The following is a 25,080-nucleotide window of genomic DNA, read 5'->3' as shown; positions in this document are numbered from 1 at the left end:
TCTGATTGGTCGAGGCCGCCAGGCCTCGACCAATCAGCAACGGGCACAGCGACGATGATGTCATAAAGGACGTAGACATCCCGCGTCTCTGATTGGTCGAGGCCGTCAGGCCTCGACCAATCAGCAATGGGCACAGTATCGACGTAGATGTCATAATGGTTGCCATGGCGACGATGATGTCATAAAGGTTGCCTCGACCAATCGGCGACGGGCACAGTCTGCCGCGAATTCTGGAATCATCATTGTCCATATACTACGGGGACATGCATATTCTAGAATACCCGATGCGTTAGAATCGGGCCACAATCTAGTTTAACAATAATAGTTTACAAAAAAGGCCTGATTTTATTTGACAGCACTTATGACTATTTTAGTATAATCCTACCACAAACAACTACTTAAAGGGAACCTGTCACCAGTTTTTTTGCCTATCAACTAAAAATATCATCTAATAGAGTGTGAGCTATACATTCCCCAACTACTTGTGAAACGCCCCGACTCCCCATGAATCCCCCATAAGAACCTTTTATATTTCTCCCGCGCTGTATGGAAATATCCTCGGTCCGGTCCGATGGGCGTTGGTTCTGGCCCCTCTCCCCACCCCAAATCGGCGTGCTGTACGCATTCCGTTCTGTGAATAGCGTTGTTCGCGTACAGGTCCCATGCGTGCACGTTCAAATTGCCTCCTGCGCGTGTGCAGTATGCTTTGCCCAACTGCGGGCAAAGCCGAAAAGCATTAGTGTGCATGCTCCGGAAGTACTATGTCCCTGAAGTCTTTCACTGTGTTTACCGGTGCATGCGTACTAATGCTTTTCAGTCTTGCCCGCAGTTAGGCAAGGCATACTGCGCACGCGCGGGACCTGTACGTGAACAATGCTATTCACAGAATGGAATACGTACAGCACGCCGATTTGGGGTGGGAAGAGGGGCCAGAACCAACGCCCATCGGACCGGACCGAGGATATTTCTATACAGCGCGGGAGCAATATAAAAGGTTCTTATGGGGGATTCATGGGGAGTTGGGGGTTTCACAAGTAGTTGGGGAATGTATAGCTCACACTCTATTAGATGATATTTTTAGTTGATAGGCAAAAAAACTGGTGACAGGTTCCTTTAAAAGGATTATCCATGACTCTTGGTTTCTTTTTACCCCATGGGGCCAAGAATTTAAAAGCTAACTATATGCCAGTTCTGCCCTGTGACGATTTCTTCTAGCTCACAGTAATCACAGATTGCTTCTGCCGGCGATTCTCTTGCTTCCTGTGAAGTCATGTCAACAGAGCAGTGCTTTCTCTTCCGCTTGGCTCTGTTGACAGGTATTAATTCCAACGTCATGCTGATTGACAGCTGGCTTTTTGCTGCTTAGCTGCAAGGAGCCGGCTGTCAATCAACATGACTTCGGCAATGACATCCCATCAACAGAGCAGAGTGAAAGAGAAAGAGCTCCTTCATCCATGTGAGGTCCTAGGAAGCAAAGGAATTGCCAATTGAACTGGGAAAGGTTGTTGCATAGCAAAACAGACAAGTATTTACCAACTACCTGCTGGTAAGTTCTTAGCCCCATAGCAAAGAAAAGGCCCTGATAACCCCTTTAATATGGGAGTTACAGCTACGATGAAAGACTCTTCATATAACACATGAATATGTTGAGTGTTCCAGAGCAGATCATTCCTTCAGGCTCAAACATGGGTCCCCTCTCTTTGATGTCCATATGTTTGGTAAAGGAAAACCTTTTTAAGAGCTTTACTTTCTTAACTGTCAAACTAGTTGCATAGCTAGAAACTAGTCTCACCCTGCATTAATCACTGATTTTCATAAAATAGAATAAATGTAGGTACTCTTGACATTTGGCGAATTCACATTCAGCAGAGGATGAGACTTTATCACTTTCATATAAACATTTGCATTTTGTGTAGCTAATAACTCCAAGTGCATTCTTCACCTGAAACAAGTTTTGCTTGATTTTGAGTTATTAATTATAGATTACATGTGTATCACTTATGTGAAAATGTACTTTTCCGACACTGTTCTGACCAGGTAAGTTTACGGTTGGCCAACCTCTATAGCATATTTTATACTTTGAACACCATTTTACAGTTTACATGTAGAATTAATCTACATAAATAGTTGCGCAAATTGAGTAATGCATTACTTGTCTTGCATCGATCTTGATTTACGGCACCGCATTACCCCAATTCTTTAGGCTTCACACTTCCAACTTTCCCAGCTGGTTGAATGTCTGAACACAGCATGCTCTTATAATTTTTATTTGGGACGTGCAGCCTTTGCAAAATACTGATGCAGTTAAAATAGGCTACTTACTTTAATAAATGTAACGGTTCAAAGTGTGCTGATCTCTTCAAAGCATAGTCAGCAGAATTGTGAATTAAGCTCTGAAGGCTCGCCTCTAACGCAAGGTCAGTGCAAAAGAAATAATACAATATATCTGTAAACATATAGTGCTGGCATATCCCAGAGATTCATTGTAATTTTATGACATTAAAAAAAAAAATTGTTATTTAAAAGGGAATCTGTCACCAAATTTTTGTCACCTAATCTGAGAATATTATATATAGAGACCTTGATTCCAGGGATGTGTCACTTAGTAGGCTGCTTGCTGAAGTTTTGATAAAATCCCTGATTTATCAACAGAAGATTATCCCTAGAAGACTAGTAAACCTGCTGCCATGTAGTCCACCATATTCATAAGCTCTGTAGAACTCCACCCACACCAGTGATTGGCAGCTATCTGCCTATGCACAGTGTACACAGAAAGCAACCAATCAGTGGTGTGCAAGTGCCAGAAGAGCCTGTCTGGTTAAGGGCCACCTTGTGTAATACATTGTTAACAAAATCTGTGTTCTCAAGATACCCATACTGTTAAGAGTTGTGATGGAGCACAAAGTCGCTGACTCAGTCACTTACCCCAGCAGGCCACCGGTACCATTAGAAATATTGGTCTTGGAGTAAATCTTGCTTTCCTCTACCCAGGGTAATATCAGTAATATATCCCATCTGGTGCTTAGGAAAAGTGACAGCATGGGCCTGTATGATTTCAAATGCCAGAGCCGAATTTCATCCCCAGTCCGTACCTGGTGGTGTGGGTGGGGTTATGCAGAGCTCAGCATTCAGAGAACTGATAGATCTGCAGCAGAGAAAACAGTGACTTTATCAAAATTGGAGCAATCAGTACAGTAAGTGATGCATCACTGGAGTCAGGGTCTCAGATGGGGTAGCAAACCCTGGTGATAGTCTCTAACATTTACATGTTTTTTTGAAGGTGAAAAAATCCAAAGTTTTTTCAGGAAACACTCCTTTTTTGTTTTAAGAAAAGCATGATATACATTGTGTTCAATACATGGTATTGCCTAACTAGGGGAATAACTGCTAATCATTGGTGGGCATCTGAACTTAAAAAGCACCATCCAGGGGAAGCTCAAACACCCTTAACCAGAAATCGATAGAATTTTTCATGCTCTTACCAGCTTTTGATATCTTTTTTTATTCTTTGTAATAAAGTGAATGGTTTTCAATGTGCTGAAATATCATTGATGTTTATTGCTGCAAGACTATTTCTATGTCCAATTACTGATTAATTAGATAAATCATAATGTTCAGTGATGGCTTAAAACTGTGAAACAAGACATAAACTTGTTCTAGTCAATAGGATATTTTTTCCATTCTTGTCAACAGTAGAGTTGAGCGAATTTGATCGGGTCCCTGCTTATTCGGCAAGCTATAGCGCTTGCCGAATAAGCTGCAGAAGGAACCTGGATACATGGAGGGTGCCGGCTGATTAGCTGTCCGGCACCGTAGCTGCATGTGTCACGGATGTATCACAGCACATGCCTGGAGAGCCCAACACTCAGGCTCTCCATGCATGTGCTGTGACAGTGACACAGCCATGACACATGCAGCTGCGGCGCCACACAGTTGACCAACCGGCACCTTCCAGGTATCCGGGTTCCCTCTGCAGCTTATTCGGCAAGCGCTATAGCTTGCCGAATAAGCAGGGACCTGATCAAATTCGCTCAACTCTAGACAACAGCACAGACATAACTATTAACAATTGTCTCTTGAGCATGGTACCTCAGTGGTTAGCATTGCAGCACTGGGGTCATGGGTTCAAATCCTATCAAGGACAACATCTGCCAGGAGTTTGTATGTTCTCCCCATGTTGCGTCAGGACAAGGACAACATCTGCCAGGAGTTTGTATGTTCTCCCCTTGTTGCGTCAGGACAAGGACAACATCTGCCAGGAGTTTGTATGTTCTCCCCGTGTTGCGTCAGGACAAGGACATCTGCCAGGAGTTTGTATGTTCTCCCCGTGTTGCATCAGGACAAGGACAACATCTGCCAGGAGTTTGTATGTTCTCCCCGTGTTGCGTCAGGACAAGGACAACATCTGCCAGGAGTTTGTATGTTCTCCCCGTGTTGCGTCAGGACAAGGACAACATCTGCCAGGAGTTTGTATGTTCTCCCCGTGTTGCGTCAGGACAAGGACAACATCTGCCAGGAGTTTGTATGTTCTCCCCGTGTTGCATCAGGACAAGGACAACATCTGCCAGGAGTTTATATGTTCTCCCCGTGTTGCGTCAGGACAAGGACATTTGCAAGGAGTTTGCATGTTCTCCCTGTGTTGTATCAGTTTCATCCCACACTCCAAAGACATACTGATAGAGAAATTAGATTGTGAGCCCCAATGGGGACAGTGATGATGTCTGTAAAGCGCTGTGGAATTAATGGCGCTATATAAATGAGTAAAATAAATAAATACAACTTGTTTGTTATTTCTTATGGTCTATGGTCACATTCAGGCTTTCGAACCTTAGAAACTAGATTTTATAGCAAAATTAAATTTTCAGGATAAACGCAAAAGTCCATGGCCAGTCCCATCTTTCTTGAAACACTCATCCACAAGATATAGCTATCTGCGTGGAGTTCTATGGCAGTGTTTTATGGTCGGTCTTTAGCAAAATCCACAGCCTCTGCTGCCATTCAATCTTTGTTCGGTAACTAATGTACACATACTGTATATTCTTCCAGATTTATTGGTCTTCATTAACCTTGCCACCATAAAAATCAAGTATCCACGCTGGCTATGGGAAAATGACACCATTTTTTAAACCTTGGATTGGTAAAAAAAAATAATAATGATGTAAAAGGGCCGTAACTCATTCATTGCTTGAGCTATATAAAGTCTTTATAAGATGTTCTAGCAATGACAGAGTTAAACTCAGGGAATTTCTGCAAACTCAAAGGTTGGATTGTGATTGTTAACCTTTCTATTCTTCAATAAAAGTGCTGCTTTCATTTTTTTTAGAATTTGAAGGAATATATCGTATTTTACAATAAATGCTGCAGTGGTTGAAAAGTCTCTCCGATTCCTTCTTATTATTTGCTACAATCTTTAGAGTAACTAAGAAGTACATAATTAGAAAAATGTTGGTGAAGAAGCAAGTAAGGTTTCTGGGGATGGATTCTTTGAAGTGGAACTGTAGAAAAGCATGGTCTTGCTATCCTTATCCCCAACAATAAATTAAAATTGCTTTTGGTGCTCATGAACTCTCCTGATTTTCATGTTCTCTAACTTGCTTTCCTCCAGTGGACGGCTTTATTAGTGTTCCACCTGCACTGTGGTTATCCTTCATCCATAACTTACTGATCACTGTGGGTCTAACCGAGCAATCCATAGAATGGTGCTCTGAAGAGACCTGGTGGACGGAGGTTGAGAGGCACATGATTGACATCCTCTCCCTTTATTGTCTATGGACTGCCAGAAATAGTGCTGTATTCTGCTTTCTTTGGCTTTCTTAGACAAAAAATGGATCAGAGATTAAGTATGCTTACCTTCACTTTATCCTGCAGAACCCTCTTCTCAGGATCTAGCGCCCTACCCTCAGGGATTGTTGAGGGTTTATGGATAGTGGATAACTTCCAATTGTGTGAATACACCTTTAAAGGGGAGCACATACAAGTGCAATCAAAAATATTCAACCTTCATTACAGGTTAGGTTTATTAACAATATTTTATAAAACATGCCACATTTACGGACTACTGCAGTCCCATATTTATTCAATCCCTCATCACTAGGGTTGAGCGAAACGGATCTGACAAATTCAAAAAATCGCCGACTTTCGGCAAAGTCGGGTTTCATGAAACCCGACCCTAGTGTGGGATCAGCCATGAGGTCGGCGATCTGCGTGCAAAAGTCACGTTTCGTATGACGCTTTCAACGCCATTTTTCAGCCAATGAAGGAGGACGCAGAGTGTGGGCAGCGTGATGACATAGGTCTCGGTCCCCACCATCTTAGAGAAGGGCATGGCAGTGATTGGCTTGCTTTCTACGGCGTCACAGGGGCTATAAAGGGGCGTAAACGCCGGCCGCCATCTTACTTCTGCCGATCATAGCATAGGGAGAGGTTGCCGCAGCTGCATCAGAAGAAGGGATATAGTTAGGGAGGGAAGATTAACCCCCAAAACTGCTTGTGCTGTAGCGATTTCCACTGTCCAACACCACCATTTTTTTGCAGGGACAGTGGAGGCTATATTTTTGTGCATCATCTCTGTAGCTTATTAGGCTGCCTTATAAGGCTCCCTGATAGCTGCATTGCTGTTTGCACGCTGCTGTGCAAACCAACTGCTTTTTTAAAAGCAAAAATCCTTTTGCTCCTTTCTGCACAGTTATCTTGTTTATTTGTCCACACTTTTGTGTGCAGCAGTCCTTTTTATTGCTGCCATACTTGTCCTGAGATCATTGTAGGGAGATTGAAATTGTACTACAGTCCTTGTATTTTTTAATATGTCTTCCAGCCACTTTCTGCCACTTACATTGTGTTTTTTTATGCACAGGGCCTGAGGTTTGGTTCAGTCTCCCCCCCAAAAAAGTGAGATTCAAATTCTCACAAAGTGGATATACTGCAATCCTGTTAGTTTGTTGTATGTCAGCCAGCCACTTTCTGCCACTTAGATTGCGTTGCTATATACACTGGGCCTGAGTTTTGGTTCAGTCTCCCCCCAAAAAAAGTGAGATTCAAATTCTCACAAAGTGGATATACTTCTGTCCTGTTAGTTTGTCGTATATCAGCCAGCCACTTTCTGCCACTTACATTGTGTTGTTTTATGCACAGGGCCTGAGTTTTGGTTCAGTCTCCCCCCCAAAAAAAGTGAGATTCAAATTCTCACAAAGTGGATATATTTCAGTTGTTAGTTTGTCGTATGTCAGCCAGCCACTTTCTGCCACTTAGATTGCGTTGTTATGTACACTGGGCCTGAGTTTTGGTTCAGTCTCCCCCCCAAAAAGGGAGATTTAAATTCTCAACAAGCTTATATACACCTTCTACCTTGTTTTACAGTACCATATAACGGTTGTTATTTTGGTTAGATTTTCCAAAAAATTAGGAAGTCTGGTGGAAGAGCCCGTGGGCAGTGGTTGCCAGCTGGTACTGATGGTGGTGGTGCTGGTGTATCTGGTGGTAGTGGCAAAAGCACAATAGCACCTAAGGCTGGAGGGGTTGAGCCAGCGTCATCGTCTGGCTACACAAGGCCTCGAAGGCTCCCTTATCTGGGAGTAGGAAAACAGCTTTTAAAGCCGGATGATCTAACCTTCATTAAAATTAACCAATCATGGATTTCAAATTATTTTGCCCCACCTTCTCCTGCTGACACATAGCTTGCCTGAAAAATGTCTTGCTTTTGGCCTCCTCTTACTGACTTCGCCAATTCCTCCATTTGCAGCTGCTGAATGTCCACCAAAGGCCATTTTTATTCCTCCCTAAATGCTGACTCCCCCACAGGGCCGTGGTCACCTGGCGCAAGCACCCGTGCGAGTGCCGTTTGCCTGGACAGGTGGGTGGGCCCAGTCTTGGGCGACGGCACTGGCACAGGGTCCCTCATAGTACAATGAAGTGTCTCTGATGGTGGTGGTGCACAACCAACGTCAGACATACCGTCATAATATGAGGGGCCCTGTGCCAGTACCGCCGCCCACGTGAGAGTGTTCCCCCTCAGCTCGAACAGTGCTCTACCACTTGCAATACTTACCCCTCCCTGCTCCACCACGGTGTAGTCTGTGCTGTTAAATCCTTCAATGGCACTGCCAATACAAATTTGTTGAAATGATAGATGATAGTTAAAATATACAGGGACCCTGGCCTCCATTTAGACCAGTTAATACTTTGCGCCTACTACCACTGTCTGCTACTCAGCAGAGGAGCCCACCCCTGTACCTAGCTATGCCACCTGTTTAGTCCTGTTACCAGTTTTGAACTGCATTTAGCCTACTTTTTTATTTGGGCCTACTAACTGTGTCTGCCACTCATTACAGTTGTCCTCCACTGAACAAAGCAATGCTGCCTGTTTAGTCCTGTTACCAATTTTGAACTACATTTAGTCTACTTTATTATTTGGGCCTACTGTGTCTGCCACTCATTACAGTTGTCCTCCACTGAACAAAGCAATGCCGCCTGTTTAGTCCTGTTACCAATTTTGAACTGCATTTAGCCTACTTTATTATTTGGGCCTACTAACTGTGTCTGCATCACTCAATACAGTTGTCCTCCACTGAACAAAGCAATGCCGCCTGTTCAGTCCTGTTACCAATTTTGAACTGCATTTAGCCTACTTTATTATTTGGGCCTACTAACTGTTTTTCCTCCTCATCCTGCCCATTGCCCAGCCACTGCTAGATGAGTCTGCTGGTACATTGACCCAGACCACTACATTCCCCTTGCACTTTACACAGCCAGAATCTGACCCTGATGAAAGTCAGGTTCCCCTTCCCGCATACTATACCACCTTACACGGGGACAAAGAGGAAGGTACAGATGAAAGTGCAGGTTCCTTCATCAGGTGGGGGGCATACTCGTCGGCGACGTCACTGGCACAGGGCCCCTCACAGTACGCAAAAGTGTCTCTGCCAGTGAGAGGCGCCACTCGCCGTCAAACACACCACCATACTATGAGGGGCCCTGTGCCAGTGCCAACGAGTGGGCCCCCCTGCTTGCTCAGGATCACAGCACTTGCAAAGTTGAAATACTTATGGAGTGCCCCCAGACACAGGGCCGAGGGTTACTCGGTACCGGTCCTCTCTATCTCGGTTCTAGGGTTGTCACGGTGGCTGGACCCGGTCCGTGACCCTGCTAAGGGGCGTCCAATAAAAGGGGTGATGAAAGTCGGCTAAGGTTTCGTGACGCCACCTGTGGTACTCGGTCAGGGTGACCGACGCTGCCTGGGGTCCACTGGGGTGATGTGATGGCAGCTAGATGGTATACCTTCCCACAGGTGAAGTATATCCCTAGGGCTTCCCAGTAGTGTAGGTGGTGATGATGTGAGGCGCAGTTAATAACGAGGACACAGGGTTGCAGTCTCTTTACCTTTTACTGAAGACTTCGGGATCCTCAATCCAGAGCACTGCTAACTGGGCTGCCTGAGACCGGCCGGTCCGAAGGCACATCCAGAGTTCCCTTTGCAGGTGGAAATCAGTGCCTACCACTGGCGCCTGTGTGTTGTAGTTCTTCCCTGCTGAGCATTCGGGATAGTCCTCACAACTTTCGTGTTCGTTGTTTCTCTCTCTCTCTCCGTCCCCCAAGTTTATCTGGATAGGACGCACCCGTTTGACGGGAAGGCTCGGAGCTATTCTGGGACCCTAGAGACGCCCCTCTCCACGCTTGCCCCCTATGTCTTCTTAGGTGATGTATGGTAGACAGCCAACCTATAATCAACTGTCCTGCGGTTATTTGAAGTAATGCTTGGAGTCAGCTACTTCCTCTGTGTTCCGGCCTCCGGCTACACGCCTCAGTAGGATGTTGCCATTCTCGGGGCACGACTCCTACTGGCTCTCCTTTGTGCTTTGATCTCGTTTCTCACTTCTCCACAATATCCTTCTCTTCGTGTCCTTCCTTAGGATGCCGCCGCAAGGTAGTGCAGGCGCGGCTCCGTCACTTTCTACTCTTTCTGCTAGGTACCTGCCAGGAACCCACCCCTGACAGGTCCTCCCTGGAGCTCTCCCAGGCTGCGTTCTGTCCTAACTTCCTATCCGACCTCCAGTTTTACAAGTGTGAAGAGTGGCCTAATACATAGCATTCAGAAACCTGCTAGATCTGCAACAGATAAAGCAGTGATTTTATAAAAATTACAACAAGCAGCCCAGTAAGTGATACATCTCTGAAATCGGAATCTCTGCTCCTACATCATGCTTCTCGCAGATGGGCTAGCAAACACCTGATGACAGATCACCTTAAATTTTGAACTTAAAAGATTGGTTTCCAACAGTACCTTTTGGAACATTCAATGTCTTTGTATTTTTGTGTCCTTTCCCTTGTTCATGCAAAGCAATGTTCTTTTATCTTTTTGGACCACTCTCTTGAATTAACCATATTTCTAACTTACAATCGAATGTCACAGTCATCAAACACCCTAGCCAGTCCAGGTATTTGATGTATTTTATCACAAACACATATGACACAGGTAACAAAAGCATTAGAGAACCCCGGATTTGCATATGTGTGAGGTTATGAGGGAATTTAATGAGTAAAATAATTCTGAGACTGCAGTAGTCATGAAAAGTGGTATTTTCTGCTGAATCTATTACATATATTGTGTTGAGGTATTTAAATTGTTCTTGTTTGATTGGTTTATTACAAACAGTCACAAATCTGTAATATGTGCTCATAAACTTAATTTGCAATGGGGGTGGAATCATTTTAATTCCAGCAGTATGTCATGCGTTTCTTTCATAACAACTAATAACAAACCAATGACTCAAAATCCACACCTTATATGTGTTATTACAATTGTATTGAGATTTTTATATCTTGTCCATGTCTGCATCTCCAGTAGGACAAAGTGGCTGTCTTCATAGTAGCTTGTGTTAATGTGTGAAGCAGGTGATCTAATGCAACAGGCAGAGGAACACACAAGGAGGAGACAATCAAGGAGCTTTTTTTTTCACCAGATATGGCAGGAAACTTTCAATAGTTATAACAACAGTTAACAAGATGCAACAAGTAATAATGAGCCTTTAACCCCTTTCTGACCTCGGACGGGATAGTACGTCCAAGGTGAGATCCCCCGCTTTGAGGCTGCCGTCACACTAGCAGTAATTGGTCAGTATTTTACATCAGTATTTGTAAGCCAAAACCAGGAGTGGAACAATTAGAGGAGACGTTTAATAGAAACATATGCACCACTTCTGTATTTATCACCCACTCCTGGTTTTGGCTTACAAATACTGATGTAAAATACTGACCAAATACTGCTAGTGTGATGGCAGCCTGATGCAGGGTTCCGTTGGTGAGCCCGCATCAAAGCCGGGACATGTCAGCTGTTTTGAGAGTAAAATCCTTTCCCTTTTTGGTGTGCCAAAACTTCCACTAACACCTGTTTAGATAAAAGGTTCTTAATTTCCACCTCTAATGCTTCCTGCTGTACTTGGGATTTTAAGGAAATCAATAGGAAGGAGTCCGGAGGTCTCCGGACAAAGTCTAAGGATAGGCCCGATGTTACTATGTTAGTAGCCCAAGAGTTAACAGTTATTTTCCTCCATTGATGACCGAAATTAAGCAATCTACCCCCCACAGGTAAAGCGGAACCTATCTGCCGGCTTGAAGGGACTTCTGTTAAAGAGGTTTCCCTTCTATCTGACATCTTTATTGTTCCAACGGTCCTTATAGTCCTTTTTTCTGCCAAATGTCGGCTTCCTGAATGCTCTTCTGTAGGAGGGAATGAACGGATTAGGAAACCCTTTTTTCCTTTCTCTTGCTTTAGTCAAGATATCATCTAATACTGTTCCAAATAAGTACTCACCCTGACAGGGTATAGAGCAGAGTTTAGATCTGGATTGGGCATCACCCTTCCAATTCTTCAACCATAAAGCTCTGCGGGCTGTATTGGTTAAACTCGCTGTTCTGGCTGCCAGACGGTGAGTCTATAGAAGTGTCAGATAGAAACGCTGCTGCTCCTTTAATTAAGGGAAAGGAGGAACGCAACCAGTCCCCAGACAAGCCATTTTTTATATTTTGGTCCAGGCAAACAAGCATAGATCTCCCCGTGCAAGTGGCTGAAATTGCTGGTTTGAACGCAGCTATGCAAGATTCCCAAGATCTTGTTACCAGCGCGTCTGACTTACGATCCATCGGATCAGGTAGGGTTCCAGCATCCTCTACCGGCAAGGAAGATCGATGCGGGGTAGAGACCACAGCTGCATCAACTTTGGGTACTTTAGCCCAGGAGGTTAAAACCTCATCATCAAATGGGTACCGTCATTTCGATGCTACGGGCACAAAATCTTTTTGCCCCTGTTTGCCCCACTTTTTTCACTAGATCTTTAATCGTTTGTATTACTGGAAAAACTCTTCCCTTCCGCTGGGAAAGACCCCCGCACATGACCTCTTGAGGAGTTTGGGGTTCTTTAGATTCTGATAGGCTCATTGTGTCTCTTACTGATTTAACTAAATTGTTGATACCATAAGTTGGAAAACAGATATTCCTCCTCCTCTGAGGATACGGACCCGTGTGAAATATCTGAGTTAATTTCACCACTCTCAGAAGAGGATTCTGCTCTATGAGAGGCCATTTTCCTGCTGGATTTCCTCTCTATTTTACCACTCGAATGCCCTAAGGACTGTAGTTCTTCACGGATCATTAAGCGTATATATCCTCTATCTTAACAGAACCCTCCTCCTGAAGGGTAGAACTGATACAAAATTGGCATAATCTTTTGACATAAGTATCTGGAAGGGGTTCAGAACACAAAGCACACTGTTTGTGCTTGGTTTTCCCACTTTTTTTACCCTATAGATATATAAAACAAGAAAATCTAATATATAATTGCCTAGAATACTACTTCCTGCAATTTGTGCCAACTTCCGTGGCTTTGTCCGGAGCTAATGTCCGGAGCTAATGACCGGAGCTAATGTCCGGAGATAAGTGACGTCAACAGTGTCCAGTGTCTGATTGGTTGCCGCCTGCTGCGAGCGACCAATCAGAAACGTGCCGTACTGTGACACACTCCGCCCGCCATTTTGGTGTGATTTTTGAATTTTTACCTCACAGCAAGTTTCTACTGCGTGGAGGCGGGCCCAGTGACGTTGCTCTTCAAGCTCCTGCCGAATTTCGTCAAAAAAATGATAATACCATTTACCAAAACTATATATATTTAGTTGTGAAGTGGTTCAGTGACATTTTCACACCAATTTTGAACTTTTGTTTGGTGTTTTCTCCATATACTGCCTATTATTTTTGTTCTTTCTTACTATTATTTATTAATTGTATTATTCTTACATTTGAATAAATAAAGTATATATGGATTCTAGACTCCCGATTCTTTAGAATCGGGCTGCCATCTAGTAAGAAATATTAGCTTAGAGAAATCTTATTAACCACTCACCCCGGTGAAAGATCATCAACAAAAAATACCAGCTGTAGGGATGGCTGCTTAGATGGAGGTGTGGAACGATTTTCTATCTTTCCCTGTCTTATCTGTGGAAACACTCCGTTTAGAGTGTCCACTATCACCTTTCTTGCTGCTGTCACAAGGAGGTGACTCTACCTCCTCCAGTGGGCGCACAATACTGTCACTAGATGACATGGTAGCGCACACACCTATACTCCCTCAGTCTTTGTTTATATTGCCCTAGTTATTGGAGGCAGAACCTCTACACACACACACACTTTTTTTTGCAGATAATGGAACTACCGGAGCTGTGAGCTGAGCGGAGCACAGGAGGCAATTACTACGTGTGTGGACACGTGACATCCGGCCGCCGCCTCACTGTGGCAGGATCTCTACCTAGCAAAGCAATCTGACCTTCCCAACATGGTGGTATCCGACCGTTAACAGAAAATTCATCAACAGTGGCCAGAACACACCGCGCTGCCTCTTCCGGAAAAGCGGCCACTACAGGACGCATCACTGCATTCCCCATATCGCCTCTGGAAGCATACTCAACTACTTCCGGGGCGCTCCCACGACTGCGCATGTGCGCAATCACACACAACTACTCACTGCCGCGACTCCTGCAGCATCCCCCGGGCCAGCTGACAATTCAGGTAGGGGCTTGCGATCGATCTCTACAGCGCACGACTTACCTCCTGGCCCTTGATGCAGTGCTTCCATGGCAGGGTATACCCACAATCAGCGTCCCCACCGGGAACTGTTGTATTAGCGTGCCTATAAGGAACCTTCATTCCAGCGGCCTTGGTAAGTAATGACTCCTGTCATTCTACCCAGAGGGGGGAGCCACACAGGAACATTCCCCCGACCCTTATAAGAAACTGCAAAAGGGGCAATTGAGGCAGGCATTCCTCTTCTTAGATCCAAACTTCAGAGAATAATCTCTGCAGGTTCCCGTCTAGGAACAGTAAACTAACTGAGGAGCGGGGGGGGGACCGCCCCTTTTATCTCTCTGTAGGTTTCCTGTTCCTAGGGGTGGATCCCCTCTTTCAGTGGGTGCTGTCGTGGCAAAGAGAAAAAAAAGGATAATTTCGTTAAGAAGTTTCAGCTTGACAAACTCAATGTTTTGAATGACGCAAAAAACTCAATTTGCACATAGCATAAAGTTGCAATTTTTATAAAGGTCGTAGCTCCTACAAGGAGGTACTTATTTCATACTGTCAATCTGTGCTGAAAAACTCCCTATAGAACACAATCCCACCCACCTATACCATCAATAAACGTAAATCTTTTTGTGAAGGGAACATGTCATTAGATTCATGCAGCCCATACCACAGGCAGCATGAATCAGAGCCTGGCAGCCAGGTATGTTTAGCTTTGGAATGCTGCTGCATATTAGGGAAAACAGTTTGAAAAGCCAGCCGGAGGCCTGACAAGGAAGACACAAAACTAGTCAAAGCAAGTTCTTGGCCCACTTCTATTCACCTCCTTCCAGCTGATTATCAGGTTTCTCCCTATGTATACACATGGCAGACCTGTCAATCAACTGGGACAGGTTGAGGATAAGCTAGCCAAGTAGGTCAACGGACTAGTCAGATCTCTCCCTATAGTCCCTGGTCGACTTTTCAAATTAAGTTTTCTCTGAATCACAGCAGCATTCCAGAGTAAAATATACTGGGCTGCTATCGCGCAGCCAGGCTCTGATTCATACTACCCATGAATATAATTGCAGGTTGCCTTTCAGTCAAGTTCTTAAAAGTCCTAGTCAGACATCTTGTTGTATTCATCTCCAGACAAAACTGTGTGTCAGGTAATAAGAGCTGGCAATGTAACTTCATTAGGTACTGTTACAGAATATTCTGAAAATCTACAAAAGGGGTATTCTCGTGTTGCTAAATTGGCATACTTCGTTAGAAAGCAAGATAATAAGAACGTTTGCAAATGACTTGCTTTTTCTATTTGCCGTAAGAGTTTTTATCTTACATAGTGTACAGCCTGATTTCAAAGAAATTGACCACCAGAGCCTGACCAAGTGTGCACAGTAAATATATTCTATGCTGTTGAGTTAACTCCTAAGATACCAGTCGGTTCTCTCCAGTCCATTCACTTCTATCCAGCAAGATATTGCGTCCCTCCCTTTCCCTCTTAGCTCCTGAAGTTTTATCAGTCCTGCAAAATCACAATTTCCTCACACCCATCAGTAGTTTCCAGAGCAGTACGCTTAATCACTGCTCTCTTTCCTGAGCTATGTGCTTTTTCAAATGCACAATTACTTCTATAATAGTTATGACTTCAGAACAATGACATTCTGTTAAAGTGTCACAATAGCAGAAGCTACTGAATCAGAACCGTCTGTCGCTCAAGGATAGGACATGTTAAAATCAAACATGACCAACCCTTATTTTATCCAACATCTGCCTTCATGGGAGAGTCAAGATAGCCTGTCACATTAGAAAGCTGTCCAGTCCTAATGAAATCAGCAGGTTAAGCTAACATTTATATAAGGTGTACAGAAGCTTGAAAAAAAAAAAATACCGCACTTAAGAAGATTTACTATCTCCTGTACTGGAGATGTGCCCAATCATCAAATAGACTGCAGGTAACACCTAAGCTGGCTAAGACGATGGAACACACTGTTATGCACCGCTTGGGAAATAATAAAACATAAAATGCCAATATGATGTCTGTACAACGCAATTACTCATTCAAGTTCATAAGAACGTTCTATGTGACAATACCTTAAGGTGCTTTTAGGCTTTTTGGTCAACCAGCTTACTCTGAAACAGGTATGACTAGAAATTAACTGAGTTTTAGAATTTTTAACAACTTAAACGTGAAGAATTTAAACACCTTTACTTTTTTTTTAGGGGGAACAGTGTTAAAAATACTTTAGATAATACCTGCAACTTCTATTTAAAATAAAAATCACATACATTGGATATAAAAAGCTTACACACCCTGTTCAAATGCCAGGTTTTGGAAATGTAAAAAAAAAAAAATCAAGAATAATTAGTTTCAAACTTTTTCCACCTTTAATGTCACCCGTAATCTGTACAACTCCACTGAGAAACAAACTGAAATCATTTTGAGGGGGAAATAAAAAAAAACTAAACTGAAGTAATGTTTCATAAGTGTGAATAAGTGTGATAAGTTTTTAGATGTAGATGCGCTCTACAGATCGTAGGGCAGGACACTGATCTGCATGAAAATCTGCCTCCAGAGGTTATTTTAAATGAAAGGAGGCGTTATCAGTGTGAGACATGTAACTAACATAGAACAGTAGAACTGAACTTGTCTCCTTACAAATGTGCTGCAGCTCTCACAGCTCTGCAAGATAATGCAACCCTGTCTGCCTGGGAGAAGGAAGCTGAAGCACTGAGACGAACCTGCAGATGTGTTAGTCTACGTTCACATTAGCGTCGCGTCGCCGTTGCGTCGGCGACGCAGCGGCGACGCACGGAAAAACGCGTGCAAACGCGCGCAAAAACGCGCGCGTTTTGCGACGCGTGCGTCGTTTTTGACGAAAATCGGACGCACAGAAAATGCTACATGTAGCGTTTTCTTGCGTCCGACGCTAGCGTCGGAAACGACGCACGTGGCGAAAAACGCCACCAAAACAACGCACGCGTCCCCTATGTTAAACATAGGGGCGCGTCGCCGCTGCGTCGCCGACGCAACAGCGACGCACATTAGCGTAACGCTAATGTGAACGTAGCCTTAGATATAATCACACACAGCTCTGCAGTGAGATGAGGAGAGCAGAAAGCAGGCATTACATGTCTCACACTGGTAACGCCCCCTTTCATGTAAAATAAGCACTGGAGGCTGATTGTTATGGAGATCTTGGTCCGGCCTAGAGAGCTAACAGCTCACTTTCATATAAGAAAAATGTGGATTTCTCTGGAATAAAACATTTGATTACAGTTACCAAGGTATAATTTTATTCAGCTTCCTATGACCTGCATACCCATATACACAGTATGATCAACCCCACTAAGCTGGCAGATTCCCTTTAAATAGTAGTACATTGCTGCCACCATTTAAATGGATTCTGATTAACCACATATAACATTTAGATGGTCTAGTAGGATTTTCCTGACATTTTTGTAGTTGTATTTTACTGAAAATGCCATGGTCTGTGAAGAGCATACAACACAGGAAAGACATCTCATTGTTAAAAGTTATCAGTCATGAGAAGGGTACAAATAATTTTCTGAGGCATCAGATGTATCATGGAATACTTGCTAATACGGTCATCAAGAAGTGGTTTAAATTTGGCACAACTATGACATTAGCTAGAACTGGACGTCCCTCAAATCTTCATGAAAAGACAAGCTGCCTAGAGGCCTACAGCAACAATAAAGAAGCTGCAAGAATTTCTTACAAGTAGTGGTGTACTGCATGTGACAACAATCTCCCATATTCTTTATATGTTTAGGGTGTGGGGTTGGGTGGCAAGCCAGAAGCCTTTTCTTACAAAGAAAAACATCCATGCTTTGCCAAAACCAACACCAAGTCTACCAAAAGCATGTGGAAAATGTTTTATGGTCTGATGAAACCAAGGTTAAAATTCTTGGCCATAATTCCAAAATGTATGTTTGGTGCAAAGACAACACTGCTCATGACTAAAAGAACACCATACCGAAAGTAAAGTATTGTGGAAGCAGCCTTATGCTTTGGGGCTTTTTTCAACAGCAGTAACGTGAGCTATAGTCAAGGTGGAAGGATTTATGAACAGGTCCAAATTTCAGTCAATTTTGCAACAAAACCTTCAAGCCTCTGCTAAAAGGCTGAAGAAGAATTTTACTTTTCAGCACCACAGTGAACCCATCTAGGCATACTACGGAATTAATAAAAGAATGGTTTTGCCAAAAAATGATCAACGTTTTGGAATGGCCTACCATAGCCCAGTCCTGTATCTAATTGAATATCTGTGGGATGACTTGAAGAGAGTTGTACACAGGAGGTGCCCTCACAATCTACCAGATTAAGAGCACTACTGCATGGAAGATTGGGCAAAAATTCACAATTCTAGATGTGCCATGCTGATAGGCTCCTATTTAAAAAGACTGAATGCTGCCATGAATTCAAAAAGGTAATTTAAGGGTGTGCATATTTATGCAACAACATTATTTTAATTAATCTTTTTCCCATCTGAAAATATTTACATTTATTTTTCAATTGAATTGTACACATTATGGTTGACAATCAAGGTGGTAAAGATTCTAAAATGATAATTTTAAGTACCGTATTTTTTTTTTTTACATAAAAAAAACCTGGCATTTTAACAGGGGTGTGTAAAATTTTTATATCCACTCTATAAACAATAATATAATTTTGAAGGATAAAAAGTAAATGTAATGAAAAACAAAAACAATCCAAACAGTTCCCAGTGTTGATGAGACATTTGATTGACTTCTAGTCATTTCAGCCATCATGGTTTTATTTGTATCGTGCTAACACATTCTTTGAAGCTGGACATAGACTTTACTTACATGAGTCCCTGCCACAGAAGAGCTTACAATCTAATGTCCCTAGGAAAAGCACAAAAGAAACACAAAAACAATGACACACATTGGGAACAATAACATGGGGCAACATTCATTTGTATTAATTTATTTCCTACAGAGCGTTCATCCATCAAGTCGCCATGGCTTGAGACCCAGCCGAAGGCTGTGTAATAATAATAATAATAATAATAAATAATAATTCACTACACTGACAGATACGTATGGTATCATCTTTCACACCTACCTAACATTTCTTCTGTCATTCCAAAATATATCAACCAAGGGGCTAGATCTCCATCTTATCATTCTACAATGAGCCAATGACATCACTGGGTTCCTGCCTCGTCATACATTGGGTATTCCCTATAGGAGAACTCGCAGATTATACTGTACATGGCACCACTCAATGGCCATGCCATAGAAAAATATGAGTAATTCTGTATTCCAGAAAATACATTTTCAGGAACTAGAAGCAAAGGATATTGAGCGCTCGGCTAACCAAAGATTTTATAATATACAATATACTGATATGCAACAAGTATAAAAATAAGAGTGCCTTTTATTTTTTTGGGGGGGGGACAATTTCAAAACCTATTCTTGCTACATTTTGCTGCCTAAGGGTAACAGAGCGCTTAATGATATCTAAATCAAGATTTGTAGATACTCAAATTTCTGATTACCAATATACAGTGAGGTCTATTTTTACCCCTTTTTGCGAATTTCTTCTTTAAATCCGTCATTCAGACTTTACTTACATATATTTCTCCATGAAATTGTTTTTCTTCTTCATTATCTCCGTCTTAACCCTCGAAGTTCGGAAATACATACATGTTTTCTTTCCTCCTTTTCCTGAAACTTGCTTCCCCTTTCACATCTTATTCTGTTTTCTCACGCTAGACAATGTTAAAACCAAAGCCTGGTCTATTATGACATAAAATACCCATCATGCTAGATAATTATTCAATGTTATCGAAGCTAATTTTGGGCAAATGGTCTAATATCCAACCATCTTGCCCATCAATTACAATGAGAGAACAGCAAGGTAATCACTGATTAGTATGGGCAATGTAATATGAACATGATTTATTGAATATGGACACATAAAATAATCATTTGATGACGTGGAAAGATATTGAGCCTTACAATAGGTAGCCAGTTCCTATTCTGTTGAGATCACTTGCCATTTAATTATCATCATCGGCAAGGATTAGCATACAGGTTTACACTTATATAGCTGAAGGCTGATCGCTTAGTTTACTTAGGTGATGATTACTGCTCTCCTCCTTCCCCCCTGCACTATGACCTCTGCACATGTCTTAGAACATGCTTACAACATACGACCGTAGACAGCGGTAGTAGACAAGGTTCCGAAACTGATGTTCAGGGTAGCAGCTGAAGTCAGATGGTTGTCCCCAAAGCTTTGTACAGAAAACAGAACAAAAATACAAAAATAGACTAGACTAGAAAATATAAAATAAAACTAAAAAAAAAAAAGAAATGAATATGTTTCTGTTTGATTTGTTAATTAGAATAAAAATATAGGTGATAAGTTCCTACATGTGGATTATTATTAAATATGTTAGTGCAAAAATATGACTATCAATTGTATGGTAATCCTATATCACCATGGCTACAAAGGAGCCTTTGACCTAAGACATGGAATGATTTATTTTTGTTTGCCGGATTATGTTGCCTATCATATTCATCAAATAACAGTATGGGCCAGTACGGCTCACTATATAATTACGGTTTCCAGGGCAGAGACTGCTCTAGAATTGCATAACAGATATTATTCATCCCATTGTAGTATTCATGAATGGCTTTAAGGAGAAGTCATCATCAGGAAATTACCTATTGTTCAAGTCAGGTTTTTGTGTTGTATTTATTTAAAAAAAGAACTTTTGGAATTTTTTTATATCATAAAATTCTATTATAATACAAAATTAGTAATCTAATCTTGCAGTTTTCATGCTAGCCATTGCGGCTTTTTTAGACTCATACTTCCTGTCTTTTCAGGAAGACTTTTCAGCAACACTCCATATCATCAGAGGCAGGATTACAATGACAGGAAACACCTCTACACTCAGCTGATAACACCGGATTCACCAATCACTATGGGTGCGCCCAACCTTTGCACATGCTCACTAGACACTTCAATACAAAAGATAGGGTCCGAATCTGCTCATTGCGACTATGTACATGTGGATTTCCTGATACAGGAAGTATCTAATATATAATTGCCTAGAATACTACTTCCTGCAATTTGTGCCAACTTCCGTGGCTTTGTCCAGAGCTAATGTCCGGAGCTAATGTCCGGAGCTAATGTCCGGAGATTAATTGCCTAGAATACTACTTCCTGCAATTTGTGCCAACTTCCGTGGCTTTGTCCGGAGCTAATGTCCGGAGCTAATGTGCGGAGATAATGTCCGGAGCTAATGTCCGGAGCTAATGTCCGGAGCTAATGTCCGGAGATAAGTGACGTCAACAGTGTCCAGTGTCTGATTGGTTGCCGCCTGCTGCAAGCGACCAATCAGAAACGTGCCGTACTGTGACACACTCCGCCCGCCATTTTGGTGTGATTTTTGAATTTTTACCTCACAGCAAGTTTCTACTGCGTGGAGGCGGGCCCAGTGACGTTGCTCTTCAAGCTCCTGCCGAATTTCGTCAAAAAAATGATAATACCATTTACCAAAACTATATATATTTAGTTGTGAAGTGGTTCAGTGACATTTTCACACCAATTTTGAACTTTTGTTTGGTGTTTTCTCCATATACTGCCTATTATTTTTGTTCTTTCTTACTATTATTTATTAATTGTATTATTCTTACATTTGAATAAATAAAGTATATATGGATTCTAGACTCCCGATTCTTTAGAATCGGGCTGCCATCTAGTGAGTCTATAAAAGCCCCAGTGACCAGTGTGAAAATAGAAAGATTTCTATTTTTAATGCAGATTGTGATATAAGGGGGAAAAAAAATCATCAAAAAATGTATAGGGTTTGTCCCAAGTACAATTTAATTAACAGATCTTAGAATAAAAATAAGTTCCACAATTGGATTTATAAAAAAAATGTTCCTGTGCTGAGATAATCTTATAAATGTGCCCCTGCTGTGTACTGTGTAATGGCTGTGTCTGACCGCACAGGGACATGGTCTGATCCTACCACAGCTCCTGGGCAGGGGAACAAGCAAAAGAGAGGATACAGACATTACAGCTGGGGATAGCAGCTTCTTTCTGTGAGGTAAAACAAGTTTTTAACCAGGAAGTGAAATGTTTTTCCTCACAGTAACCAGTAACTCGATCTCATGCTGTCCTGTCTGTATATTCTTTTTCTTTCTCCTCAACCCAGGAACTGAGGTATATCCGACTGCACGGTCAGACACAGCCATTACACAGAACACAGCAGGGGCACATTTATAAGATTATCTCAGCACAGTAACATTTTTTTAACACATTCAATTATTAAACTCATATTTATTGCTAAATCTATCTAATAATATGTACTCTATTCTTGGGATAACCCATGGAACACAAAAACTTGATTTTACACAATCATTTTCTGATACATTCCTTTTAAGCAGTGGTTCACATCTGAAACCCACTTCTCAAATGCAGCTAGGGGTGGGGGTCTATAAGTGGACCCTCGGGTACCTTTCCTTTAGACACTGCCTGAGCATATAATCACTCAATCTGCTCTTACATTTTCTTCATAAAAAAAACAACAAGACCAATCCGGGTCATCCACACGTGGATATTTAAAAAACTGTCACACATAGACATTTGCCGCACTAGAAATTGGCAAAAAAACAAACACAGGCACAAGTATGAAATATTCTACAAATACTTCTGAAACATACAATATTCTTAGACTCTACATTAAATTCTCTGAGCGTTCCCCTTCATAATGAACTGTTATTTTAAAATGTCCCCACAGGGGACCTAGGTTTATAGTGGATGCTTGGTTTGGAGAGATTTCCGAAACCAAAATAAAAAGCAAAAAAAGTCACGCACCTATTAATATTTCTGTAGAAACTACTATAAAATACAGTGCTGCTATATACACTAGTTCAAATAAATGGGATAAAAAAATAAACATTACAGAAAATTCTATTAAAAGAGTTTAGTAGAAACAGCAAGATCTAACACCAGAAAAAGATTTTGTAGCACCCAATACTAGAGTATTTGCAATGTTCTCAGATACATACTGACATATCCTAGAGACAAACAGAACAGGGCAGTACAAGTTATGGACATTCCTCTTCGTTAAAACTTCACTAAAAAGAATGAAACAATATCACACTAATGCTGCTTCATAAGATTGCAAAAAAAAAACCTTCAGGTTGGAAAAAAGAATAGGAACAAAGCAGCGCATGGAGGAAAGATGTCTACTAACACTTAAAGTGGTTTCCCATAAACAATAGTTATCACATCTGCAAAGAATAGATAATAAAAAAAGAATGATGTCCCAAAGTCTCCTGTGTGAATGATGTGTTAATGTAGCAGCGGTCGCACATGCTCAGTAACAATCTATAACTCCTATATAGAGTTATTTGAATCGTGGTTGCACATGCTCCATAACACTTCATTACACAGGGGACATTTGGATCCCCATTTTCAGTTGCAGTCATACATTAAACACCTGTCCTGAGGATAAGTGATGATATATGTTGTTTGTGGGACAACCCCTTCTTATAAACTTTACATAGCTGTCAGCCATTCCTCTTGACACCTTTCCCCCAAATGCATAAAAGTTGGCTTTCTTAATAGGTAAAGGGGAGTAAGCTGCTGCCAGTCACCTTGGCAGAGGCCTAGTCACACATGAGAACAAAAGGACATGAAAACTAATAGCCCAACATTTGCCGTCTGGTGGCAAGTCAGAACACCCTGAAATACATTGGAATACTGTCTACTTCTGCCAAAACTGTCGAGAGGGGTTTGATTTTTTCATTCTCTGTCAAAACAGAATATCTGCTTGTGTGTAAGTGTGAGCTCCAAGTTGCCAGAACTATCCATAACTATATAACCAAATATAGCCAAAAATGTGCCCTGTAGACTGGTACACAAACGAGGTAACACAAGATACCCAACCGAGCACAAATCAAGGCCTAAGGCACAGGTCCCAGCCTTTTGGAGGTGACAACGTTTAGACTAGAGTTAGCTGCCAGTGATATAGTTTGGACTTTGCTACATTCTAGTAATATTTTGGTCTTTCTGGTGCCAGTATTGTACAAAAGCAACCAACAGCCGAGGAGCCACATGTAGAGGGCCCGAGAGCCACATGTTGCTTCCAAGGTACACATTTTGGAACTCTGTTCTAAGATGAGGGGGTTTAGTAAGGTGGAAAACTTACCCCAAAAGTTACATTTAGTTATTATATTAGAATGAAAAAATAATTCCAATGGCAACAATAATGATAATTTGGGTCATTCATTTAATTTCTCTATGTTTACCCCATTTCTTTCTTAAAGGGAAGCTGTTATGTCCAAAAAATGCTATATATCTGCAGATAAAATTGTAATTCTCAGGTAAATAGTCTTTAACTCCTGTACAGCTACTGTAACTTATTAGAGCATTGGCTACAGGGAGAAAAATAACTTTTATTTTCCCTGTAACCACTCGCTTCCAGTCTTTGGCGCAGTGTAGGGGGCTGTGATCTGTTACTATTCACTTTATAGTGAATCTCCCTGCACATGGATAGACAGCCTGCCCCACAGCTTATGTGCAGAGTAGTGATGAGTGAATATACTCAATACTCGGGTTTTTCCAAGCACGCTCGGGTGACCTCCGAGTATTTGTTAGTGCTCAGAGATTTCGTTTTCGTGGCCTCACCTGCATGATTTACGGCTGCTAGCTAGCCTGAATACATGTGGGAATTCCCTAACAAACAGGCATCCTCACATGTATTAAGCCTGTCTAGCAGCCATAAATCATGCAGCTGCGGCGAGGAAAACTAAATCTCCGAGCAGTCAAATACTCAGAGACCACCCAACCGTGCTGGGGAAACCCCGAGCAATGAGTACACTCGCTCATTACTAGTGCAGAGCAGGCGGTCTAACAGTGTGTATGGGAATGATTGCAGAACACTTTCTGTGCAGTGAGCTGTGACTGATCTCTGCTCTGAGCACCGCCCCAATGACTGGAAGTGAGCAGCTGCAGGGAGAATAAAGCCTTA

The sequence above is a fragment of the Ranitomeya imitator genome, chromosome 3 (assembly GCF_032444005.1).
Source record: "Ranitomeya imitator isolate aRanImi1 chromosome 3, aRanImi1.pri, whole genome shotgun sequence".
NCBI classification, from domain to species: domain Eukaryota; kingdom Metazoa; phylum Chordata; class Amphibia; order Anura; family Dendrobatidae; genus Ranitomeya; species Ranitomeya imitator.
This window is presented reverse-complemented; position numbering follows the sequence as displayed.